Source organism: Protopterus annectens, chromosome 15.part0 (assembly GCF_019279795.1).
Source record: "Protopterus annectens isolate FY-2018-M chromosome 15.part0, PAN1.0, whole genome shotgun sequence".
Lineage (NCBI taxonomy): Eukaryota > Metazoa > Chordata > Ceratodontiformes > Protopteridae > Protopterus > Protopterus annectens.
The window spans coordinates 121,835,294-121,860,191 of NC_056749.1; the positions used below are offsets into that span (position 1 = coordinate 121,835,294).

Consider the following 24,898-nt stretch of genomic DNA (forward strand, 5'->3'; position numbering starts at 1 on the left):
TGCTCTGAGTCAGCTGACTTATGTTTCCAGTGGCTGACAGATTTGTCATCCTGTGTAGCAAGCAAAGCTGACCCCACCCCCATCCCCCAGCATGGTTGAACCAGCAGTGGTCAGTAGCTCCCATCTTTTGTAGCCATCTCCAACAGGCACTAGTGCCACTAACTGAACTGCTGTTGCCTGCAACCTTATTCCTCTACACCACAGAGCTGGCTTTAGCAGTATATAGTCAGATAAAAAGAAACTGGGTACACACCACTGTAGAACACAAACACTTCAGTGAAACAAGAATGCTAAAGCAATGGTAAGCGCTTTCACTACCATCCAGGTAGCTTCATCAGACCTAATTAAACCGTGTTCTCTCCACTATTTAAATGCAAACCATCCAACCAGGAACCAAGAAACAAATCACCTATTACTTAAAGCTGCAATACACCTTATTAAAACATTATTTCTTAGCACACACACGCAAATAGAATATATATATATATATATATCTCAAAAGATACACATGTTTTTCAACCAAAAATATAAAATAAAAATAAAATAAATACATACATATATCAATGTTTTAGGGAGTGAGATTTCAAGTGGAGTTTCAGGGATACACGCACATTGATGCCTGGAAACTTATCTGCATTTAACCATATAATCCACTGTTGCTCCCTTCCTTCTGTGACGTTCCTGATATCACCCCCTCTAATGTTCGTAGCTGTAATCTCTAAAACTATGCTCATCACCCTTGTCTATTACATGTTGCCCCAATGCGCACTGTTAGCCCTCTTGTTCCTCTATATATTTTTATTCTGTTTGTGTGAAAGTGCTTGCCATTGCTTTAGCATTCTTGTTTCATTAAAGTGTTGGTGTTCTACCGTGTTGTGCACCAAGTTTCTTTTTATCTGACTTTGAGTTTGAGCTTGAGAGTGCATTTTATCAACCAGGGTTCTTTTTTCTTTTTTCCTATACATTTTTTGGCTGTTTTCAGTTTTCTAGTTGAACATGGCTGAAGAAATATCTGTTGAACTGGAATACAGGTTAACAGTCCAACAGAATGCTTGCAGGGACTACTACCTCCAGTTATGAATCCTCTAATGAACTATACATTTGATAATAAAAGAATTGCCACTGAACATACTGAAAGACAACACAATTTTTGTGTTGTATAGCGATCTTGAAAATAAACTATACAAATTTAAACGGATGCAGTGGCAGAGATTCCATCTAGAGGCATCCATATACTTTAAAATTATCCAGAGAGATGTGAGGGTGCTTAAAATGCCAATGTATGGCACCACATTTCCTGACCTCTTAAAACAGTGGCAAACCATGAACCTTATACTTGGTTTCAACTATATGCAGCTGATGGAATTTTTTAAACCAATGGAAGAATCTTTCCTAAGAGAGACAAGTTACAACATCTCATTCAGAGCCAATTCTCACCTGAAGTCATGAGAACATAAAGAATTTTGAGAGAAGGCTTCAATTAGCCAAATGTAAGAAATTACAATCAGACCTGGGTGATTTTGTTGATGGGAACGTGTTTTTATGGCCTAGGTTGAAGGAGAATACAACCTCTAAACAATGAAACAGTGGCATGATAATGGAGAGGATAGCCGTGCTAATGAGACTGGGTGTACGGCCAACATTCATCAACGTATAGAGTCAATTGCAATACTTACTGAAGCTTTGAATATAAAACAAGATCCAGGATGGGCTTCACAGGCTGTCTCTGATGTTCATCGTGCATACAGCTGCAGTCATCACACTTGGGTTATTCTGCCATCAGGCGGGTCCTCAGTCGGCCGAATTCCAAAGTCTAGGTCCGGCGTTAGTTGTCGTCACTTCTTCCCTGACGTCAGTGCGGCAGTGGTATAAAAGAGGCAGCCGACGCCATTTTCTTCAGTCTTTCTTGCCGCGCGGTGCCCGAAGCAGAAGCAGTTCGCAAGTGCCGGTCGGCCAGCTCCTGTGATTTACGAACAGTATTTCAGCCGAAGTCTTCTTTTAAGGTAAGTACCCCGTTGGGGAAACTTTTCTTGCCTCAGACCGATGTCAGACAAAGTTAATAATTGCATTTCTTGTGGGAAGCAAATACCGCATAAGGATTTTCACTCTTACTGTATACCTTGCTTAGGGCCAGACCACGACGTCTCGGCCTGCCGTTTTTGTGCTAGGTTTAACAAGCGCACTATTAAGCGCCGGGCGGAGTTCGCCCTTCATTATTTTGGCAAAAAAATTAATTATATCATGTCGTCAGATGCACCGACGCCAGTTTTAGGCAAAAGACGCAAGGATAAGGATAGACATCCGAGGCCTGCACCAAGTACTGAGATCACGCTTAGGCCGACTACTGGTTCTCAGCGAGGCCCCTATGCAGCCCCTGACTACCGATGAAACTATTTTACCGCCGACTTCAGTACCCGAGGCTGCAGGATCCTCGGTCTCCATTCCCACTGCAGATACCGACGCCACTCTTGGCGGGGAAACCAAAATTTTAGCGAGGCCTGCCATTTCTGAAGGCGTTTTCAGGCCTTCCACCTCCTCATTTAAAACATTCACTAAGTCTAAAGCTGCAATACAGATTAAAAAACAAGGGCCTCAGACCCCCTCTCAAGGTCCCATGCCTAAAAAACAGATGCTTAAAATGGCTGAGGATTTGATTACTCTCATCAGGGGTTCTCAACCCCCCCTCAGACAAAAGACCCAGGATGGAGGAAGACTACCCCTCCTCAGACCAGGCTTCTATTACTTCAGACCATTCTGAGGACCATGATTTCACCTATTCCCCATTTGAAGACTCTGATGCTGAGGAGTCTATTCCCTCGGTCTCCCCCCCTGAGGACTTCTCTTTTGGGGAAACCCTGCATACATTGCGAGAGCACTTCCACTGGGAAGGCCAAGATTACTCTGATTCCAAGAAAAGGCTCAGGGATTTTCTACTACTTCCCCAGCATAGGCCCCTGGCTATTCCTCCTGTCTTAGATATTTTGGATGATGTGTACGCAGAAGCCAGTCTTAATCCAGACTCATTACCTCCAGCCCCTGTTAAACCAGACAGATATTACCGGGTTCCTGATTCTCACCAGTTCCTTTATAAAAGCCATACTGCTGACCCAGAAACAATTTCACAGGGACCAAAGGGGATTAAGGCCTCTACTGCCAAAAACCCTTTGCCTTCAGAGAGAGATTCTAGAGCATTAGAAAGATGGGGGAAAAAGGTGTATACATCAGCCACTTTAACCATGAGGGCATTAAACTGTCAGTTTCATATGTTAAAATACCAGCAGTTCTTGCTATCTCAGCTGAAAGGCAAAATTACACAAACAGAACAGCCAGACTTGAAAGAGTTGCAGGATTTGTTGCATGGAGCAGAACAAGTGGGGAAACATACCTTGCAGTGTGGTTTTGATGCTTTAGAGGCCTCATGCAGAGCTGCTGTCACGGGGTCTGTCATACGTAGACATGCTTGGCTCAAAGAGCAAACCTTACCAGATCATGTCAAAGCAAAGGTATTAGATACACCACTACAAAAAGATGTATTGTTCGGTGCTAAAGAAAATGGAGGAAAAAGCGAAATCTATGCAAACAGTTAAAGATTTCTTGCAGGTGCAGCCTCCACGTTTTAGCAGAAACTGGCCTTCAAAAAATTAGTCCTTTCCAGCCACAGACAGACCCCAAAGGGGCAGATACAGACGTTGAAGTAGTAGAGGACAACCTCAAGGATCTTACAGAGCTAGACAGTGGCAAACACCAGCCCCCAGAGGTGGAGAAGATAGGCCACAGTCATTTAGAAAACAGATGCAATGACTTTCCCCTATGCCTGCCAAACAAAGATATAATGGCAGCACCTTTGGGCGAAAAACTGGCCTTATTTTCAAAAAACTGGCACATTGTTACACAGGACAAATGGATTCTGGATATAGACAGAGGCTACAGTTTCCACTTTCACACCCTTCCAAAAATGAGAGGCATGCCAAACCTGCCACAAAATCAATGGGCAGAGGTACAAAGGCAAATTTCCGCTCTCATGGATATGAAAGCAATTCAAGAGGTACCTGCAAAAGAACAAGGTCAAGGTTTTTATTCAAGGCTATTTCTTGTACCAAGGAGGGACAAAGATTGGAGACCCATCTTAGACCTATCTATTCTAAACACATATCTAGAGGTACCAAAATTCAAGATGCTCACATTACAGCAGCTTCTTCCCATGCTGGGCAAGGAGTCTTGGCTGGTAACGTTGGACCTCAAGGAGGCATACCTGCATGTCCCTATCAGACAAGATTGCAGAAGATACCTCAGATTTCTTGCAGGTTCAACCCATTACCAATTCTCTGCATTGCCCTTTGGCTTATCTACTGCGCCCAGAGTGTTTACGAAATGCCTGGCATCAGTAATTGCCTTCTGCAGACAACGAGGAATCCAAATCTACCCATATCTGGATGACTGCCTGATCCAAGCAGACAGAAAGGACCTTCTATTGCAACATCTGGCGTTTGTAATAAAACTGTTAAACTGCCTGGGGTACACAGTGAACAAAAAGAAATTAAAACTAATACCTTCTCAACAGATAATTTTCCTGGGTGCCAGCTTAAATACAACAACCTAGACGGCCTACCTCACGCCAGACAAACAAGGGCAACTGTCTCAATACTACAACAAAATGGCAACTTTAACCAGGCTAACTGCAAGGAAAATCCTGCAGGCTCTGGGGTTCATGGCATCTTGCATCCTACTAATACCATTTGCAAAGCTGCATATGAGGAAACTACAATGGTACCTAAAAAACTTATGGTCTCAGCACAGCCACAGCTTGGAAACAATTATACCACTCATTCCAAGCAACTCAAATCATCACAACAGATGCCTCAGACTACGACTGGGGAGCACACATGGCAGGTCAGTGTATTCAGGGAAAATGGTCCCAAAAAGAGATGCACCTACACATCAACCAAAAGGAGATGCTAGCCGTACAAAATGCTCTTATGACCTTCAAAGACCTACTGCATCCAGGCCAGCTATTAATAAGGACAGACAACACCACAGTCATGTGGTACATAAACAGGGGGGAACGCATTCATACCCCCTGTGCAGGCAAGCCATGACCCTGTGGAACATAGCACTGGAATTCCAAATTCAACTACAGGCACAGTTCCTGCCAGGGAAGGAAAACACACTGGCAGACAACTTAAGCAGAAATATGACAGACCCACATGAATGGAAGTTGCATCCTCAAGTCTTCTCAAAGATAACTCTGGCATGGGGACAGCCAGACATAGATCTATTTGCTACCCACAGAAATAACCAGTTGAAAAAATTTTGCTCAAGGACCTATCATCCACAGGCCTGGAAAGTGGACGCACTCTCTTTCAGTTGGACAACATTGACAGTCTATGCCTTCCCACCTCTACCTCTACTGGCCAAAGTCCTATTAAAAACCAGAGCAGAGAGGCCACAAATGATTCTCATTGCTCCAGACTGGCCACAACAGCACTGGTATCCTCTCCTAAAGAGCCTGTCACACTCACCACCATGGATCCTTCCTCAAGTTCCTCTTCTGTTGTCCCAGCACAACTACAAGACCCTTCACAGCCAGCTCAGAACTCTAAATCTAGCTGCATGGAGAATACCTTAGTTTACCAACAAACTCTCCTCTCCAAGGAGGTACAGGATGTCATCTTGGAGGCCAGGAGACCCTCTACTAAAAAAACCTACTCCGCCAAATGGAAACGATTTTGTTCCTGGAATCAAGCAAAGGGTCAGAATCCTTGGGTAATAAATATACCTCAGATTTTACAGTACCTAACTGAGATGTTAAACACTGGCCTCTCCTTCTCTTCCATCAAGATCCACGCTTCAGACATTTCAGCACAATACAGATCCTCCTTTATTCTCACATCCTCTATTGAGGCAGTTCCTCAGAGGGGCAAAAAACATAAAACCCCCACGGAAACCACCAGCTCCAGCTTGGGACCTCAACTTCGTATTGGAGAAGCTGACACTGCCTCCTTTTGAGCCGGCTTCTTCAACAGAGCTACAATACTTGTCATGGAAAACAGCCTTCCTTCTGGCTATTACCTCAGCACGCAGGGTTTCAGAGCTACAGGCCCTCATGGCTGTGCAACCATTCATCATTTTCCATCAGGACAGGGTTTCCTTACGAACCAACCCTACCTTCATGCCAAAGGTAGTATCCAGTGTGGCTTTGAATCAGTCTATTCATTTACCTACCTTTTATCCAAATCCACAGAACAAAGAAGAGAGACTACTACATTCCTTGGACATTCACAGGCAACTTCGTTATTACTTGGACAGAACAAAGTCATTCAGAAAATCTGAGCAGCTCTGTGTGTCCTATGCTACAGGTGCTCAAGGAAAGGCTATTTCCAAACAGACTATTTCAAAATGGATAGCCCACTGCATACGCTTTTGTTATTCATTTCATGGAAAATCAGTGCCTGTATACATCAGATCCCACTCCACCAGGGCTACAGCTACCTCAGCAGGTTTCCTCAGGGGGGTCCCTACCAAAGGCATTTTGGAAGCAGCTACTTGGAGTTTAGTGCACACTTTCTCCAAACACTACCACCTTCCACTATACTCAAAATCTAGAGCGGGCTTTGCCACAGCAGTCCTGCAGGGCATTCTAGCCCCTCCTAATTCCGCTTAGTACCAGCCACCCTTACTTAGCTTTGGGATTCTACCCAAGTGTGATGACTGCAGTTGTATGCACGATGAACATAGTACAGTTTTGTACCTACCATAAATGTAGATGTTCGAGTGCGCATACAGCTGCAGTCCAGGTTACCCTCCCTCCATCCCCTCTTAGGACAGGGCTTATGACAAACATCTTTAACATACAACCTATTTGGGGTATTCCTTTATGGTGTATTTGCTTGCAACTACTGTTTTGATTTATCTACTTATGTATGTTTGCATGACATCACGTTTTGCCTTCCTTTCTGGGGGCACCTGACATCTGGGGCAAGAAAAACTGAAGAAAATGGCGTCGGCTGCCTCTTTTATACCCCTGCCACACTGACGTCAGGGAAGAAGCGACGACAACTGACGCCGGACCTAGACTTTGGAATTCGGCTGACCAAGGACCCGCCTGACGGCAGGATAACCCAAGTGTGATGACTGCAGCTGTATGCGCACTCCAACATCTACATTTATGGTAGGTACAAAACTGTACTTTCCTTTAAGTGAAATGCAGGAAGTCTCTAAACGTAGCAACGTCATCACAATGACCTTACTATACCAAATGGCGCAGAACATGGAGGATGAACAGTGTCATGCAGTCCCTACTCAACGAGTAGATTTTTCTCTTGCTGATCCACTTCCCATACCTACAGGGGACAGGAGAGACAGAATGAGGAGCCAACTGAGGCACGGACGACTACAGCAGAGATATCAGTCAGTAGAGAACAAGGACAAGGTAAACAGACGGAAAAAGACCCAAAATGACTTGGTTATAAACATCTCTTCACTTAGATTAACTTCTGAACAAAATAGCCTCCTTTCATTTATTTTGATGCAACATTCCAATATGTCTGAAGTAATTACAGACCTTAAAAATGTTTGCTAGGAATCTGTCTTTAAGGGCACAGTTTGCTGATTGTATAGGAACATGTGAACCCTTTAAGAAGAATAGTACATTTATTCCTGTGATTGACCCCGCTGTTGAGTTGTTTAATACTGTTTGTAAGAAAAAGGTTTGTTTAATGTATGAGAATGGCTTTAATAACAGATTTAATTTGAATGAAGGGGAACATCATGCATTGATACAATTAAAAGAACTTTCTTCAATAGAAATACGCCCCGCTGATAAAGAGGGAAGTATTGTTGTGCTAGCCAAGACTCTATATTTGCATAATGTGATGGAGTTACTGTCTGACTGTGAAACCTATGATGTTCTGTAGTCCTATCTCGCCTTCATTCTTACTGATGGGATTGGAGATGATCCTTGGCTCTGACTCATCCTATTTACAAGCTCGAAGTCTTCTATTTGGCTCATGGTTAGGTAGGTATCCCATGGCACACCAGTGAAATCCCCAGATCTCGTCTACCGCTTTGACGAGTTCGGATGTGCTTCTTGGCCGTGGCTAAGTCTTACACATTTTGTTCAAAAATTTTGGATAAATCTTTTTTCACATTTGATAGTGTTATATAGCATTTTATAGCTATAGTTAGTGTAGTGTTTGCAGTTAGTTAGCGTTTATTAGAGCGCCTTTTGTGTGCAATTTCTTTGAGTACAGTTGGTGATAACTTGTTTGCCGAGTTTTCCGCTTGTTGATATTTCCTGTTGTTAGTGTTGCAAACAGGACGAGGTTCTGTTGACCTTTGTTCTTTGTGTTTCCACAAATTAGACTTGTATTCCTGTTCTAGCGTGAATTTGAGGCTCTCTACTTGTTCTGTACCACCTTGGGCCATTTTAGAGGACCTAGTCTCCCTTTCTTCTTTACCCGGGCTCGGCCCGTTTAAGTTAGAGGACCTAGTCCTCCCACTTTCCTTCATGTGTGTGTGTGTGTGTGTGTGTGTGTGTGTGTGTGTGTGTGTGTGTGTGTGTGTGTGAGTTCAGTCTTCTGTGAGAATGTCTAAGGGAAGCAAGGACCATAAGCCATCTGGCTTTAAAAAAATGCATAAAATGCTCACAGAAGATGTCTATAACGGATGGCCACAGTAACTGCGTTTACTGTTGCAGGGCCTTCCGCTTACAGGAAACTTGCTTATTTTGCCACTCTTTTAGTGCTAGGGTGTTGCAAGAGAGAAAGAATAAGCTCTTACTAAAAGGTCTCCTAAAGTCTTCCTTTGAGGAAGATCTGGCTAGCTCTTCCTCCTTTGCTAGATCTCAGGGATCTAAAAAGGAAAAATCCAGATCCTCTAAGAGGCCCTCCCTGGCGTTGGCTGGTGTATCAGAGCTGCCTCTTAAAATTACTAAGTTTGACAAAATTTCTCTCTCATTGGCCTCACTGAGTTCAGAGCCGATCGAGAGTTCTACTACTGTGGTTACAGGGTCAGCAACCAGTAGTTTGGTGCCGACCACTGAGAGTATTCAACACAGCCGGTCTATGGATCCTTCATCAGTCTCCCCTACATTAAGGTCACCCATACTGCAGAGATCCCATTCTCCTACTCTGTCCTCCAGTTCTTCCAGGAGTTTATTGGAAGATGTGGAGAGGGTAGTGCTGAGACTTCTGAAGTCATCTGTCTTACCTAAGTTGTTGGCTCCGGCCCAGTCGGGTTCCGGGGCCACTTGAGTCTGTCCCCCCTTTGGTGATTCCTCCTCCGAGCCATGCTGGACTTTCAGAGCCGGAGAGTTTGGTACGTCTGGTTTAACCCTCGATTCCAGCTCCCCCTGAGGTTGTTTCGGAGCAGAGTTCCACTCCAACATTCTCGGCGCCATCTTTGGTGTCTAGGAGCCGAAGCTCCCCAGTTGGCCCTGACAGGGATGCCTGGAACCAAACCTCTTAGATTCCGAGCCTTCCTCTCAGTACGTCAGTGCGGGTGAGCTCGGACCCTACGTCTGTCTCAGAGCCAATGGCTCTGGAACCGATGGCATCCTCAGTCTCCTCAGAGCCGAGGAGGTCTTCGGAGTCAGAGAGGTTGGCATTTGAGATGATGAGGAGTGTGCTATCCTGATCATCAGCTCCTACCAGGGGTACCATCACTCTCCCACCTAGGGCACCTACTTCTGTCTCCGCTCCTACTCTCTCTCTGGGCAGCAGAGACCCACAGCCTCAGGAGCCACCGGCTGGTGGCCCCCACGCTTCCGAGACCTCCCCGGAATATCCTTCCTAGAGAAGCCCCCATTGGAAGAGAACATGCAAGAGGAAGCATGTAGACTCCCAGGATGAGTCTCTTGCCTCGGATATGAACCTCGAGGAGTCAGAAGGGTCTCCCAAATCGTCCTCTGATGATGTCTCTTTCGTAGACATCCCGAAAATCCTTAAGCAGAGGTGCAGCTGGCCCACTGTCACCTCTTCTGATGAGGAGTCAGTGTACCTGAAGGCTTTCGGGTCTCAACCCTTCAGCCTTTTGGGTGTCTCCACCCTTCGAAGAACTGATGGAGCTCGTTAGTTGGAAGGTGTGGGATACTTCTGATGCCATGGAGCCAGTCCCCAGGAGACCAAATAAGTTTCTTTCTGTGCCCAGGGAAGAGGAATTTTTGACTAAAGGTGTTCCTGTAGATGCCATGGTGGTAGCGGCGACCACTAAGAAGGAACTAGCAGAAACAACTTCTGTTCATCCGCTGAATAAAGTGTCTTGAACGATGGACAGATACGGGAAGCATATCTTCTCATCAGCGACATTCACACTAAGATCGCTGAACTACCTTACACACTTCACGAGGCTTCAGAGAGATCTTCTTAAGGAGTTAGGATATTCTCTACAAGGTACATGTACTGAGGGAGTCCCTGACAAAGTGACTGCCCAGTTGTCCACCTTGAACTCTGTTGTCAGCTCGTCTATGAGGCTTATCTTGTATGCAGCCGATGGAGTGAGTAGAGCAGCGGGTTCAGGAATTTCCCTAAGACGTCATTCCTGGATGTGTTTGGGTAATTTTGCGGAACCGTTCAAGTCTACCTTTACCAATGCCCCCTTCAACGGTTCTTCATTGTTTGGACCCAAAGTAAAGGACACACCACTCGATGTGAGCAAGAAGGAAAAACACTGACGGCCATGGGAGTACATTTTACTGTACCCTCTAGACCAGGGGTGTCCAACCTTTTCACTTGCAAGGGCCGCATTGAGTCAACAGAAGTGGTCTGGGGGCAAACGGCAAGTGAGGACCAAAAAAAAAAAAAAAGGTCTCTCTCATAATCTGAAGAGCAAAAAAAAAAAAAAAAAAAAAAACCTTTAAGACCCAAGGTATATGCGGCCTAATACAAAGTCGGCTGAATGTATTGTAGGTGAATTTGAACAATTAAATTAATAAATGCATATTTGCCCTAATTCACTAACTAATTATTAAAAAAACAGTTAGGGTTACCACCTGTCCCACTTTGCGAGTGACAGTCCCTCTTTGGGCAGTTGTGTCCTGACAAAAAATTTAAAAAAATGGCAAATGTCCTGAGATTTTAGGACAAAATTCTTTCCTATATTTTATGTAATAGTTGCATAAAACAGTTATTCTGTATCTAAAAATACCTAATGTTATAAGAAATAGAATAAGCAACTAAAATGCTACAAGAATAAGTTTTATTTTAGGCAAAAAAGTTAAGTTTTATCCTTTGTACTGCTCACGAGTATGTGTCGGCCTGTAAAATCTGATGTTTGTACCAAAAATGTCCCACTTTGGCCATTTGAAAAGGTGGCAACCCTAAGTTCAATATATTACAGTTCACAAAACTGGTTTGTTGAATATGTTAGTAGAGGCCATCAAATAAAAATGACTGAATGACATTAAGCCAGAGATGTAGCTGTTAAGAAAAGGAATAATCTATCAAGCAAAAAACTTTCTGCTCCCTCAAAGTTCACAAAGCAGAGCATAACAACTACTTCCTTCACACAAAGCTCATAGGGCAATTCAATAAAATAATCAGATGTGCTGTGCATTTACAATGGCCTGCGTTTCCAGCTTGGTACGAGTTGCAAAATGATGAAAATCTAGCCTAGTGCTAGCTGCCAAACAACCAACTTAAGTACAAGCGTGAACCAAAATAATTTTCATTTAAAAGTGAACAAAACTAATGCAGCAAATCAAGCACTGCAAAACATCCAGGACTGGTTTATTAAAAGTCTTTTGTAGATGCAACATTTTATTCCGCACATGCATTAACTTTTTCATGCGCTTTGAAAAATACATATACAGGTTTTTTAGAAGTAAACATTACCTGACAGCATTAGAAAAAAAACTTGCATCAACCTGTTTACTACCATTTCTCTTGTATGCCTCCCCCATCATGACTAACCTACATAGCAACCCCCGCCCAACATGAAACTGGACAGCTGCTACACACTATAATTGCTAGATTTCGCAGCAGTTTACATACAGAAAGTCAACACTGCAAAGCCTTAACTGTGTACTGGCTCGAGCCTCACAATCTCCTACCTACCAGCTACCTACTCACAACTAGGTATTGCCCATAACCTAATTATAGTAGACATTTTAATCATTGTCATTATTCCTCAGTCTATCTCTAAAAACGCTACAACCACAGCAGCTGCATTCTAAGAAAAGTGACTAGAAATAAGTTTTCAATGAAGGAATGCCCATTCACACATGTCACCACACGGAAGACGCTCTAACTGAGAATCGAACGGGCAACGTCTAACTAACATGCAAAAATACTACAGAAAAGTCATCTTATCTAATATGCAGATGCAGATGGCTTAGGCATCATTTTATCATATGTGAACAATCTCAAAATCACCACTAAGCTTCAGGATGACTTAAAGTGCAGCACTGAGTACACGGGTTTACACTTGCTCCATTCCCACCTGCCTATCTGCATCATGACTATCTCAAGTATGTCTGTTTGAGTTATTACTGTGCACCTTGAGAGACTAGTTCAAATCACTTTATTACCTCCCACTATTACATGATTGCAATATCAGATTCCAGGTTAGACTGACTTAAACGTATGCAGCCTCTGATGCCATGTAACAAATGCTTCATGCTTAATGACAATCACTTTCTTTTATCATTTACTGATACTACCTGTGAGCAGTAAAAATACTTGCTAAATTTGAAGTCTGACCTCATACTCTTCTAAATATTAATGCTGTTTGAGACCATGCAAAAGCTTACTTGTAATTCAAAGTGAAATTCTGCTTTTACCTGGAGAGGCCTAAATACAGTGAAAGGATTACTAGCTTCAACAACTGGCTAAGTAGTTGGATGTCATGCCTGGAGCAGGGGGTCCAGTATGTGTCAGCATGGGATGAGGTAGCAGGCAGACTAACTAGCTTTGCAAAGGACAGCCTGCAGCTCTTGTTCCATGGCTTTCTCTTACTGGATAAAGCCTTTGCTACACCCTCAGTTTTTTTTTTTTTTAAGAAAGAGTCCATTACTACACATCCCAATACAGTAGACAAAATGACAGCAAATTCAAAGTCTAACTATATTAAAGTTACTCTCCTCAATGCCAGAGATATAAATAAATTGTCTGATCCTGAAACTCTCCTGCAACTTGAACGCACCCATAACTGTGTCGTAACCGAGACTTGGTTTCATTGTAAAGACAGTACTCTCTTTTTACATGGGGTTATCACATACCATGCATTCAGACCAAAGAGAAACTGTGGGGACATTTTCATACTTGCCAGTAACTAGATCACCTTTAGGTACACTCCCAAGAGACCTTCAAACTGAACTCACTGAACTCCAACTTCACCGTCCTAAACAAAAAAGAGTATTAACTTCTTGCCTGGTATAGGATGCTGTCTGTCTCTTCAGATGACCATAAGAAATTACCAAATGTGTTTCCTGAAATGCCCATAATGAAAAGTACTCTTCTGATGGGAGAAGTGTTCAATAATCCATTGACAAAACGGTGCACATATACCTCAAAAGTTTGGCATGCCCAAAAACTCATTGACTTAATAAATGATAATTCCCTAGCCTAGTACACTTAGTTAACCAGCTCGTTAGGGAGCAAAACATTCGGGACCTTGTCCTTACAAATACAGCCCCTTATGAACCACTCCTACCTGATTAAAATCAAACCATAAACTTGTGACCTCCTTTAAAGTCTGAACCCCCCACCCCATTATCAAATGTGAATTTAAGGGCTTCAAAAGAAAATCTTCTCAAAGTCTATGATGACCTCTCAAAAGTTACCTACCTATATTATCACTAGCCCACATGCAGCATCAGCTGCTACCTATGTAATGGAGTTCTACTTCCACCTGGAAAGGTGCTTAGATATGGCAATCCCAACACAAGAGCCAACTATATTGGAAAATTAACTAAAAAAAAAAAACGCTCTAATGCTCCACCAATACAAGTAAACTTCGTTACAAAAAGAAATAAAAATTCTTCTAAATTCCTATAAAACTAACTTTAAATCTACCCACATTAAAGACTTTTATCAAAGAGACCAGCAAAGAACTAAAACCTACCATCAGGAAGGTCATGCTAAATATGAAGTGAAACTAGCATATGAAACCAAGTAGTACAACTTTAAATGCTTCTTTATATCATAAAATTAAGAAACCATACCAAGCAGATATCTGAACTAATCCAAAATAGCATCACTCACTCAGACTCAAAGGATAGAGTTCTATACCACAGAAACAGTCATTGAAATTACACAAATCGCTGGCAAGTACACCAATAGATTGTAATTCCAAAATCAGGGCCAGCAGTACTGTAAAAACTCATCCTTCAGTCAACTATAATTATAAAGCTTAGCTTACCTTTTACTGTTGTAGAATATAGATGTAGTTGTTGTCAGTGTGCAAAATAAATAATAAATCCACTTTCTTCGCCTCGATCTCACTCCTTCCTTCACCGCAAATGAAAAAAACGACCGAATGGTGTTTTGGCGCATGCGCATACCAGCTAAAAGACGCTGGCAAGAAAAAAAAACGTGAAAAAAGTAATTTTGCGCATGCGCAGAATAGCTGAAGGACGCGGATGTGAAAACACACAGAAAAAAGTTAAATTTCAATTTAAGTGTCGCGGGCCGCATGGAAGAGCTCTGGGGGCCGCATGCGGCCCGCGGGCCGCGGGTTGGACACTCCTGCTCTAGACCATACCCTAAGGGTCAGAGAGGTGGTAAAATGTGATTCAAGAAGTCCCAGAGGTTTTTCCAAGGTGCACAGGGTAACTCATACTTCAGAGGCAGAGGAGGAGGAGGAGGGAATGGTAGACGTTGCCCTAGAGGCAGGGGTGGACCGCAAAACCAGGGAGGCCGCGATTCATTTCGGAGCCAGCCTTACCAGCGCTCTTGATGTGGGGCCCGACTGTGCTTCTCTGGAGCCAGTCGAGGGTCACATTTCTTTGTATCCAGAAGCCTAAGTATCATTCAGGACAAGTGGGTACAAAGAATTATTACCAGAGGTTATGTCATACCCTTTTCTCTACCACCCTATGTTCCCAAGAGGCTCCCAGATGTTCCACGCAATCACAGGGATCAGGCAACTGTGGAGGTCAACAAGTTGCTGGCAAGAAGAGTCATCCAAACCGTCCCAGCAGACCAAATAGGATCCGGAACTTACTCCAGATTCTTTTTAGTGCCAAAACGTACAGGGAACTTGAGACCCATCTTGGACCTCAGCAGATTTAATGAATCTGTAAAGAAGGACAAGTTCCGGATGGTGACACTGCAGTCTATACTCCCGTTATTATGGAAAGACACTTGGATGTGCTCAATAGACCTCCAAGACGCTTACTACCACATAAAAATGGACAGGGCATCAAGGAGTCCTCTACGCTTCCAGCGGGGAGATGGTCATTACCACTTTCGTGCTCTGCCCTTTGGTCTCACCACATCCCCCAGGGTGTTCACCAAGTGTATGGCAGTAGTGACAGCTCAAAAAAACAGAAAAACCACGGTGGAAGCAGCAGTCGGAGGCAAAAGTAACACAGTTGGAAGTAACAAAGTGAAGTTTCACTTTGTTACTTTCAACTGTGTTACTTTTGCCTCCGATTGCTGCTTCCACCATGGTTTTTCTGTTTTTTTGGTTTATTCTTTGGCATTTGTTTGGTTTATCAGTAGTGACAGCTCACCTGAGACATTGAGGATTCCAGGTGTTTCCGTATCTGGACGACTGGCTCCTGACCGCCGTCACCAGGCATCTACTTCTTCAGACCAGGGATGCTACCATTCAACTTTGTGCCCAGTTAGGGATTTCTGTCAATTGGGAAAATTCTGCCTTATTGCCCTCTCAATGTGTGAATTTTATAGGTGCAGAGATAGAAACAGTAGACCTGTTGGCTCGTCTTCCATTAGAAAGGGCACAGAATCTGGTTCTTCAAATTCAGCGTCTTCTCCCCCTACGAAAAGTCAAGGCCAAGACTATTCCGAAGCTTCTAGGGACCATGGCTTCTACCATACTACTAGTGCCGCTAGCTGGACTACACATGAGGGTTCTTCAGTGGCTGCTGTCGTCCCAGTGGTCCTTTCAACACCTACCATTATCTCATCACATACTGCTGACAGACTCTTGCAAGAAGGACCTCATTTTGGTGGACTCAACCCAACCAGTTAACCACGGGCACTTCATTTGTCCCCTTGCCAACCCGTTGCCACTGTGACCATGGATGCCTCAGATAGGGTGTGGGGGGGCATTACCTAGGCAGGACTGTCCAAGGCACATGGCAAGATCATGAGGCTCACCTGCATATCAACGTTCTAGAGATGAGGGCGGTGCTCCTGGTGTTGCAAGCACTTCACGACCCTCTGTCTCTTGGGACGATTGCGTTACAATCAGACAACATGTCGGTAGTATGGTATATCAACAAACAAGGCAGAACCAGATAATACCCACTCTGTCGAGAGGCCATTCAAGCTTAGAAATGGGGGATATCTTCCCAGCATTTTCTGTTGGCAATGCACATTCCAGGGACAGCCAGCGTGTGATAGCCAACAAACTCAGCTGGGCAACAGGAAATAGCAGAACAGATTTCCCACAGAAGGGGACAGCATTGCTGCTATCTCTTTGCCAGCTTGATCAATGCCAAATGCAGCAGCTATTTCTCCCTCATCCCCCACCCGGGGAGTCACAGAGAGACATACTTGTTCATGATTGGCCCCTGGGTCTCCTTTATGCTTTTCCTCCCTTTCCTTTCATAACCAAGGTATTCAGAAAGCGAAACAGGTGGGAAGCAAACTGATCATCATTGCTGTTTACTGGCCTCGTCAGGTTTGGTTCCCTTTTCTCAGGCCTCTTCTCCTAGATGATCCTTGGATTCTGGACCCAGTGCCAGATCTCTTGACGCACATGCCAGGCTCACTTCATCCTGCTTTACACACCCTCAATTTAACAGCTTGGCTGCTCCAGTTCCATCCCTAGTCAGGCTTCATGACTTCTAACCTTCCGTGACTCATATCCTAACGTCCTCTCATAAACCCTTCACTAGGAAATGATATTCCAGTAAATGGTGGAGATTCTCTATCTGGGCCGAGAAAAAGAATGTTGACCCTTATACCACCTCCATTCCGGTGGTTTTGGAATTCCTGTCTCAGCTTTTCCACCAGGGATCTGTGGCTGCCACTATCAGGGTTCATTTGGCAGCAATTTCTAATTTTCATCTAGGCATACAAGATTCTCATCTGATGTCACATAGGCTGTACAAAACCTTCCTCAAAGGTGCCACTTTAAGACCCCCATTTCAAGAATCTGTTGCTTCATGGAATTTGAATTTTGTGCTATCCAAATTGACGTCTTCGCCCTTTGAGCCTTCTCATCCATCGCCTTTCAAATTTCTGTCTTGGAAGACTTTGTTTCTGGTGGCTATTACATCTGCCAGACGGGTGTCGGAGTTGCAAGCATGGTCTGTAAAACCCCCTTATCTGATTTTTCACAAAGACAGAGTAGCTCTTCGTACTAATCCTTCCTTTGTCCCCAAGGTCTGTTCCCATAGCACTTTGAACCAATCCGTAGAACTTCTGGTGTTCTTCCCAAATCATTCCAGCGCAGCAGAATACAGGTTTCATCAGTGGATGTTCATAGACAATTACGTTTTTATTTGCACTGGACTAAGGAATTTAGGAAGTCAGATCAATTATTTATTTCCTTCTCCGAATCCAAGTCAGGTTTACCAGCTTCCAAAGTGACCTTCTCAAACTGGATCTCTAGCTGTATAGCTTACATTTACACTTCTGAGGGTAAGCCTTTACCTTTCAAGGCTCATTCTACGAGATCCCAGTCTACCTCTGCAGCCTTTCAAGCCAGGGTCCTACTTGATAATATCTGTGCAGCAGCAACTTGGGCTACCCCTCACACATTTATTACTCATTACAAATTGGATTTAACCTCCAGGGGTAGAGCATCCTTTGGTTCCACAGTACTCAGGAGTATTTTTCCTTGAGCCACCCAAGAATGAGGTGCTAGGGACGCTGTCCCATCAGTAAGAATGAAGGCGAGATAGGACTACAGAACATAAAGAAGTTATGTACTCACCGTAATGTTCCATGTTTGTAGTCTATCTTGCTCCGATCCCATCAGTAAGAATGAAGGGCGAGATGGACTATAAACATGGAACATTATGGTGAGTACATAACTTCTTTTTCAGTTGAATAGGGGACAGGTTGAGGGAATTATGGAACGACTTGCTTTTTATTTGATTTGTGCATGACCAAAATTATTGATGACGATTTTGTTAAGTATTTCTCTGTTGAATTCCCAATTATACCGAGTTTATATGGTCTCCCCAAAGTCCACAAAAATGTTGTTGACCCACCCATGTGTCCTATAGTGTCCAGTAAAGGGTGAGCCACCGAACCGCTCTCCATTTAAATCTAGAAAATTTTGCATCCTTTTGTTAATTCCCGTACTACACTATTGAAGGAGACACAAGATTTAACTGAAATTGTAAAGCAAGTGCAAGATAAGACTAAGCTGATTATTCTAACTTTAGATGTGAACTCTTTGTCCACTGTTAGCCCCAATGATTGGGGGATAGAGAGCATTAGAACCTGTCAAGCAAAACCGGTTTAGACAGTAAATATAATAGTTTGGTGTGTATTTTCTTAGAATTGATTTTAGAAAACAATGTATTTGTTTTCAGTGAAAGGTTCTATATACAGAAAGTTGGCGTAGCGATGGGCACAACTTGTGCGAACAGCTACGCTAACCTGGCCTTAGCACAGTGGGAACAGGATAATGTTTTGCTGAATAATGTATTCTGTAGATACATTTTGACTTATAAGAGGTTTGTGGATGATATTTTTGTCTTGTGGGATGGACCTGCTGAAGAGGCCATACGTTTTGTAGACTACTTACACACCACTATGCCATTTTTAAAATTTAGTTATAATCATTCAGCTGATGTTATAGAATTTTTAGATGTTAAAATCAGTAAACGCTTATTTGGTGATGTTAGGACTTCTATATATAAAAAGCCATGTATGAGGAATACTTTTTTACACAAGGGGGGAGTATGCATTCCCGTCATGTCTATAAAAACGTTGTGAAAGGCCAAGCAATGCGAATAATGAGATTACATAATAACAAGACATGAAGGCAGCATTACAAAAATTAAGGACTAGTTCTTTACAAAGAGAGTGTAAGGTGAATGAGGTGGATGCCCTGATTGCTGAAGCCTTTGAAAAACAAGGGACCAGAGGTTGCCCCTATTTTTCAGATAGATGTGAAAATATTCTCATTGCTAGAGAGTGGTCTCATAGAAAGTGTGTGACTAGGTTAACCCTGACATATAGCAGTAATGTCAGTAAGATATGTGACATTAAGAAGAACTGGGGTATATTAAGTATGGATGAGAAGTTTAGGGGGTTGATTGGGATTGACCCTGATTTAAGTTTTAGAAAAAGTAAGTCACTAAAGAGACAGTTGTGTTATGAGTGCCAGCAAAGGATATACACCATTGTCACATAGAGAGGGGACCTTTTCATGTAGACATTGCAAAACCTGTACGTTTATACACAGAGGCAATCATTTTGAACATCCACAGAAAGGGTTCATTATAGAAACAGCCTTTGTATGCTGATTGTAATACAAAAGATGTGATTTATTTTTCTTATTGCTCAGTGTGTTTTGTATACTATGTAGGGAAAACCAATAGGCACCTGAAAGAATGTATCTTAGAACATGTAGGGGATGTGAGGAACGAGGGCTAAGAGTGCATTGGGACAACATGTAATAGACAAGGGTGATGAGCATAGTTTTAGATTTTTAGTTTGAGGTTATAGCTACGGACATTAGAGGGAATGATATCAAGAATTTCATAGAAGGAAGGAAGCAACAGTGGATTATATGGTTAGATGCAGGTAAGTTTCCAGACATCAATGAGCGTGTATCCCTGAAACCCCACTTGAAATCTCGCCACCTAAAACATTGATATATGTATGTATCTGTTTTATTTTTATTTTATATTTTTGGTTGAAAAACTTCTATCTTTGAGATATATATATATATATTTATATTTATTCTATTTGTGTGTGCTAAGAAATAATGTTTCAATAAGGTATATTGCAGCTTTTAAGTAATATTTTAAGTAATAGGTGATTTGTTTCTTGGTTCCTGATTCAGTGGTTTGCATTTAAATAGTGGAGGGAACAGTGTTTTAATTAGGTCTGATGAAGCTACCTTGATGGTAGTGAAAGCGCTTACCATTGCTTTAGCATTTTTGTTTCATTAAAGTGTTTGTGTTCTGCCGTGATTTACACCCAGTTTCTTTGTATCTGACTTTGGGTTCGTGCTTGAGTGTACTTAATCAATCAGGTTTCTTTTTTCTTTTTTCCTATACATTTTTTAGCAGTATGTAATCTTGATTCCCTGAGCTGTACTGCTAGATCTTACAGCCTTTTTCCCTAAGGAAGACCTTGTGTCAGAACTGTAGTAAAGTTGTGGAAAAGGGAGTGGTTGCACTGAACACTTCCTTCTAAGGGGTGTGATTGGCCCTGTAGATGAGGTGCTAGTAAATTCCCTCAAGCAGCCTTACTAACCATTTAATTAACCATGGTAGTGATCATTGCTTTTTATAGTGCCATACATTCTTTTTCCGTTCAATCAGTCATTGATGCAGTTTCTAATGGTTTTGATGGTGGGACTTGTGTCCTTGCAGCTGCAAACTGTAATGTTAATTATTTAAGTAGCTGTGACTGAGATCCTAGTTTGTGAACGGGGATGTTACAGTGTAGAAAAAGTAGATAGAATTAGAATGTATAGTAGCTCTTTGCCTATGGAAGACTTTTTCGTCCTGAATTCGGGAAATGTTTTCCCCTTCAGCTCTGCTTGGGGGGGGGGGGGTTGTCTAGGGTGCCAGTTGACCTTCTTACATCTTTACCTTGTGCAAACCTGAAAGATTATGTTGTAGATTGTGTTCATCTGCTGTGTTAATAAAAAAAAATTGAACATATGTTTTTCTTGGTGTTTTTTAAAACCTCTTTATTCACATTGCATGTTGCAAAGTGACGAGTACACATTCATTTGTAAAAGAGAAACCAAATTATTACATATTTTTCCTTTATGCACTTTATACAAACATGATTTTGCCTTAACAATTATTTATGTGGCAAATTAGCTTAACTCATTCAGACCAGGACTGAATAGTGCACCTAACCTGATGATCCATCCTGACTCTTTTTGATTTAAAATAGAATGCCATCCTGATTTACATGTCTTGTTACATTCAATTTTGTCAATAATAGTAAATGTGAACTTAGCAGTTTTGTGTTTCAAAGTATGTTTATATAGTGCATTGGATAACCTATGGTTCTTAATATCACTTAGATGTTCACTAATTCTAAATCTGAAAGGTCTTGATGTTTGCCCTACGTAAAACGCAGACCAAAAACAGGTAGCTAAATAGATTACCCAATCACTACTACAATTCCCAAAACATTTGATTTCATAGACTCTAGATATGTTTTGACTAGTGAACTCTTTTGTTTTAACTATATGTTTACAAGCATTATTATCGATAAAATTGAATGTAACAAGACATGTAAATCAGGATGGCATTCTGTTTTAAATCAAAGAGAATCAGGATGGATCATCAGGTTATATGCACTATTCAGTCCTGGCCTGAATGAGTTAAGCTAATTTGCTTAATTACTTAAATAATTAATAGATGATTGTAATCAATTCTTCTGACTTTTTTTCTTATATAAGCATGTGGAATTGTCTATTCACATTAATGCAGTGAAGAAAGCTATTACTTAGCCAAAACCGGTTTGCTGCTTATGAATTTTTTGGGTTTGCCTAATAAATATATTTTAACATTTAATTGCAACTTCTCCTGGTGCTGGATATCGTGTTTTGGATTCTACAGTATGGTTTAATCCGTGCACCCTGTCTCCTTGCGTGTATTTGGTTCAGTCTACAATATAAAATCAAACCACAGAATATGTAGTCAAACTAGGTGGGGGCCTACACCCCCCTAACTATATATTCTAACTCCAGGGTCGCACTACAGTGGGGAACAGGGTATATACCTTTTACTTGCCTTACAGTGCTCTACAGACTGCCAGTACTCATTGTCAGTGAACTGAGTTTTAGGTCAAATAAAGTTTTGGTCATTTTGTCTCAGTCAAATGAATTTCGATCATATGAAAGTTAGGTCTTATGAAGACCCATTCTGGATGGCAATTTGTGTAATATTTGCTTCCAACTAGCAGTTTACGTGCCAACATTATGGCAGGTTGAACTTGTGTACAGTTCTAGCTTCTCATGTCTGTTTAGACCCATGTCACATTCCCCAGATATTCCATTTCAATAAAAGCATTCAAAATACAAAGCACTATGCACACTTTTATTTTTTAACCCTCTAACCCCTTTTAACTCCTCTCTCTCTCTCACACACACACTCACTCACTCACTCACTCACTCTTCAGAAATGACAATTACTTCAACAGATGCCCCAGATAGACCTATATGAGCAGATGCCCCATATAGACTGCTCTATTCACAGGTTTCACTCATTCTGAAACTAGATTTAATCATGCTGGCAATGCATTTTAGAGTGTGTTCCATTCAGCACCAATACCATCCTTTCTTGCTCCATCTCAACTTCCCTTCCAGATGTGAAAACCAGCTTGTATAAGCGGAGTTAACTGAATTATAGCTTTAAGAAAAAAGCCATGGCTGTCATTAAATGAATAGATTTTGTATTGATATGATTCATACTGAGGTGGTTTTTACTAGTAAGAATGCATCTGTTTGTACTCTCTTCACTGATTTTCCCTGAGCAACTTGTCACATTTTAAGTAGTAATTTTATTTTTTCTTCACACAAGTACCTCACAGTTCGTGGTTCAGTTATTTCTTTATTTATTACCCATGTCTGAAGACTTTCTTTTACAGACCTCTCCTGGCAGATTTAAAAGAAAAAAACATTCCTACTTGAACATCACTGGCATTATCAACAAATCTGATGTAATTTTTTATTTAATCTTCAAACTAATGGATTCAGATCCGATCCCTCGAATCAGACTCAGCCATTGCAAAAGCTTGTGGCAACTTTGAACTGTTGTGCTTCTTCCTTACCCACAATGTACCATCCCCATTAACCTCAGATCTCGTTTGCCTCTTGTCAGCGAAAGATGTGGTGACAGAATCCTTTCGAGCTAAGTGTAATTTTTTTGACAAAAGTTTTGTTCATTCTTCTAAACTTTAAAGCAGTTAAATATTATCTCCCTTATCCACCGCCTTTTAATTAGATAATTGTCTTTCATTTTTGTATGTTTTCATACCCTAAATACTATTGTTAACACACACTGCACAATAGTGGATAGAAATGTTATCAATAGTTACCATTATTGGTATTTTCTGTCTTCTCTCTCTTTTTTTTTTTCCACTGTTTCTTGTCAGAGTGTGGGAATGGGCGATCTCATCCAACCCCTTTCTCATAGCAACACACATTCTGGGGAAATCCATTGTGATAGCAGGCAAACTAAGCAGCAAGGCGCGAACATATATTTTGTTCGTGCCTTGCTGCTATTACAATTTTGTGTTGTCAGTTTTGTCATCACATCACTGGTTATTAAAAGGTCACATCGTGATTGCAGTCGCCTTGGAATTATTTCTTAGTTATATTGTGGTGTTTAACTATGAGAAATGATGTTGAATGCCTTAGATCGAGGTGGAGGGTAACTACGATATTTCCTGAGTCACGAGCGTGGTTGATGTTATTGAGGAAGAATAGTAGGGCTGTTGTGATGCTGTGTCTGGGTCTGAAACCATGCTGCGTTGATGTTAGCAGATGGTTGTCTAGGAGGTAAGGTAATAGCTGCAGGTGGATACATTTTTCAAGAATTTTGGAGACAGGAGAAAATTGCTATGGGACAAAAGCTGGATATTTCTGTGTTGTTGTACCCTTTGTGTAGGGGAATAATGAAGGCTTTTTCCAGAGGAGGGGTAAGTAGGATTCTTGTATAGAGCGATTGATTAAGAATACAGAAAGGGAGAGCTATACCATCAGCAGTTAGCCTAAGGAAGTTAGATGGTAGATTGTCAGCGGCATTGGTGCATGGTTTTCATTTTTGGAGAAGTTTCTTTATAGTATTGACAGGAATTGGTTTTATGAAGAAGGGAGGGGGTGAAGTTTGTACTGGAGTGAAGTTTGTACTGGAGTTAGAGGGAGAAGAATTAAGTATGAGGGAAGTGAGTGGAGGTTTTGAGTTGTTATGGAAGGATGCAGTGAGCTTGGCTATAGAGTCGACGAAGGAGGAATTAAATTTGGAATCTGTCATCAGGGGAGCTAGGGTCAGGGCAAGGGTTAACTTTTTATGCTGCGGCTAAGGAAGGCTGAGATACCTGTACAGAATTTCCTGGGGTTGGTTTTGTGGTTGTTTTGAAGGTTAAAAAAATAGGTTTTGCGATTGGAAGTTTTTTTTTTTTTTTTTTTTTTTTTTTAATAATAATGTATTGCGGAGTATTTTTGAATTATGCAAGGGAGGTAGGAGTTTTGTGTTTTAGGTAGAGTTTCCAGGATTTATTACATGTGTGCATGATGATTATTGTTTCCTTAGAAAGCCAGGGGGCAGTCTTTGATTAAACTCTTAGTTCTTGGAGCTGCTAAGTTAAGTAAATTAATGAAAGAAATATTAAAGTAATTTACAGCGTGTAGTGGAAGAGTTTTTAGAGGGTTCCAGTCTGTATGTTTTAAGCAGTCTGAGAAGGGTTCAGGCTTCAAATTAATGTGGTTACGTGTTAAAATATAATCATGTTGTAGGTGATTGGTGGAAAGTGAGCGATATATGAAGGTGGGAAAGTGATCACTAAAGGAACTAGGTAAGGTGCAGCTATCGCAGATGTTGTTGGGATGGGATACT

General features: G+C 41.8%; 1 protein-coding gene across 5 annotated transcripts in view; it reads left to right on the top strand.

Moving 5' to 3' along the window:
- PHKA1 (phosphorylase kinase regulatory subunit alpha 1) overlaps positions 1 to 24,898 on the top strand; it is a 3,177,076-nt gene that overhangs the window by 1,993,783 nt on the left and 1,158,395 nt on the right. The window lies entirely within an intron of this gene.